Source organism: Lucilia cuprina, chromosome 5, assembly GCF_022045245.1.
Source record: "Lucilia cuprina isolate Lc7/37 chromosome 5, ASM2204524v1, whole genome shotgun sequence".
NCBI lineage: Eukaryota > Metazoa > Arthropoda > Insecta > Diptera > Calliphoridae > Lucilia > Lucilia cuprina.
In genome coordinates, this window is record NC_060953.1 from 24,170,580 (window position 1) to 24,174,029 (window position 3,450).

Genomic DNA, 3,450 nt, shown 5'->3' on the forward strand with positions numbered 1-3,450 from the left:
TCAGAGCAAAACATATTATACACCAAAATATAGGCATTGGAGTAGCTACAAAGTCCAATACAAAAACCTTTTCAGAAGTCCAATATTCGGCCCCAAACTCAAAAAACCATTTTGAGTGAAATGTTAAAGAACACTTTTTTAAAAACTTTGTTTTACAAAAACTATAGAGAGTAACATATTACACACCAAAATGTAGGGAATTGGACTAGCTACAACGTCCAATAGAACAGCAATTGTCAGAAGTCCAAAATTCGGCCCCAAACTAAAAACAATTTTGAGTGAAATGTTAAAGACTTTGTTCTACGAAAAACTTTAGACCAAATCATATTATACACCAAAATGTAGGGAATTAGGCTAGCTACAATGTCAAATGCAGCAATTTTTTCACAAGTCCAAAATTAGGCCTCAAACTAATAACCATTTTTATTGAATGTTTGAAAACACTTTTTTAAAAACTTTGTTTTATGAAAAACTTCAGAGCAAAAGATATTATACACCAAAATGTAGGGAATTGGACTTGCTACAACGTCAAATACAACGTTTTTTTTTAGAGGTCCAAAATTCGGCCCCAAACAAAAAAACATTTTTATTGAAATATTTAAAAACACTTTTTTAAAAACTTTTTTTTTTTAAATTTCAGAGCAAAACATATTATACACCAAAATGTAGAGAATTGGACTAGCTACAACGTCCAATACAACAACTTTTTTAGAAGTCTAAAATTCGGCTTCAAACTCAAAAAACCATTTTGTGTGAAATTTTGAAAAACCAAAATGTAGGGCATTAAACTAGCTACAACGTCCAATACAACAATTTTTGTCAAAAGTCCAAATTTCGGCCCAAAACCCAAATAACATTTTTGAGTGAAATATTGAAAAGCTATTCTTTAAAAACTTAGTTTTATGAAAAACTTTAGAGCAATAGATATTATATACCATAATTTAGGTAATCAGACTAGCTACAACGTGCAATAGAACAACATTTGTCAAAACTCCAATATTCGGCCCAAACTCAAAAAACCATTTTGATTGAAATATTGAAAAACACTTTTATAAAAACTTTGTTTTATGAAAAACATTAGAGCAAAACATATTATACACCAAAATGTAGGTAACTGGACTAGCTACAACGTCAAGTACAACAATTTTTTTAGAAGTCCAAAATTAGGCCCCAAACAAAAAACCATTTTTATTGAAATATTGAAAAACACTATTTTAAAAACTTTAGAGCAAAACATATTATACACCAAAATGTAGGTGGAAAATATGGAAAACACTTTTGTAAAAACTTTGTTTTATGAAAAACTTTAGAGCAAAACATATTATACACCAAAATGTAAGCAATTCGACTAGCTAAAACGTCAAGTACAACATCCTTTGTCAGAAGTCCAAAATTCGACTTCAAACTGAAAGAACCATTTTAAGTGAAATGTTAAAGAACACTTTTTTAAATACTTTGTTTTACGAAAAACTTTAGAGCAAAACATATTACACACAAAAATGTAGGGCAGTGAGCTAGATAAAACGTCAAACACAACAACATTTGTCAGAAGTCCAAAATTCGGCCTCAAACTCAAAAAAACAATTTTCAGTGAAATATTTAAAAACAAAATTCGGCCACAAATTAAAAAAAAACAAATTTTGATTGAAATTTTTAAAAACACTTTTTTACAAACTTTGTTTTATGAAAAACTTTAGAGCAAAACATATTATACACGAAAATATAGGAAATTTGACTAGCTACAACGTCTAGTACAACAGCCTTTGCCAGAAGTCCAAAATTCGACCCCAAGATAAAAAAAAAAATAATTTTGAGTGAAATGTTAAAGAACACTTATTAAAAAACTTTGTTTTACGAAAATAAAAAAAAAAACAATTTTGAGTGAAATGTTAAAGAACACTTATTAAAAAACTTTGTTTTACGAAAAACTTTAGAGCAAAACATATTACACACAAAAATGTAGGTCATTGGACTAGCTACAAAATCAAATACAACAATTTTTGTCAAAAGTCCAAAATTCGGCCCAAAACTCAAAAAACTATTTTGAGTGAAATATTGAAAAACAATTTTTTAAAAACTTTGTTTTATGAAAATCTTCAGAGTAAAACAAATTATGCACCAAGATGTAGGGAATTGGACTAGCTACAACGTTCAGTACAACAACCTTTCCAAAAGTCAATAGCTCGGCCCCAAAATCAAAAAAAAATTTTAAGTGAAACGTTAAAGAACACTTTTTAAAAAACTTTGTTCCACGAAAAACAATAGAGCATAACATATTACACACTAAAATACAGGGAATTTGACTAGCTACAACGTCCAATACAACAACCTTTTCAGAAGTCCAAAAATTGGCCCCAAACTCAAAAAACCATTTTGAGTGAAATATTGAAAAACACTTTTTTAAAAACAAAATTCGGCCCCAAACTAAAAAACAATTTTGAGTGATATGTTAAAGAAAACTCTTTTAAAAACTTTGTTTTATGAAAACATAATATACACCAAAATGTAGGGAATTGGGCTAGCTACAACCTTTGTCAGACGTACAAAATTCGGCACAAACCTAAAAAACAATTTTGAGTGATATATTGAAAAACACCTTTTTAAAAATTTTGTTTTATAAAAAACTTTTGATCAAAATATATTATACACCAAAATATAGGAAATTCGACTAGCTACAACGTGTAGTACAACAACCTTTGCCAGAAGTCCAAAATTCTGCCCAAAACCCAAAAAACCATTTTGATTGAAATATTGAAAAACAATTCTTTAAAAACTTTGTTTTATGAAAAACTTTAGAGCAAAAGATATTATACACCAAAATGTAGGGAATTGGACTTGCTAAAACGTACAATACAACAACTTTTTCAGAATTCCAAAATTCGGCACCAAACTCAAAAAAATTTTTTTGAGTGAAATAGTAAAAAACACTTTTTTAAAAACTTTGTTTTATGAAAAACTTTAGAGCAAAAGATATTATACACCATAATTTAGGTAATTGGACTAGCTACAACGTCCAATAGAACAACAATTGTCAAAAGTCAAAAATTCGGCCCCAAACTAAAAACAATTTTGTGTGAAATGTTAAAGAACACTCTTTTAAAAACTTTGTTCTACGAAAAACTTTAGACCAAATCATATTATACACCAAAATGTAGGGAATTAGACTAGCTACAATGTCAAATACAGCAATTTTTTCACAAGTCCAAAATTAGTCCAAAATATTGAAAAACACTTTTTTAAAAACTTTTTTTTTTTTAAATTTCAGAGCAAAACATATTATACACCAAAATGTAGAGAATTGGAGTAGCTACAACGTCCAATACAACAACTTTTTTAGAAGTCTAAAATACGGCTTCAAACTCAAAAAACCATTTTGAAAATGTTTTTATAAGCTTTTTTTATGAAAAACTTAAGAGCAAAACATATTATACACCAAAATGTAGGGCATTA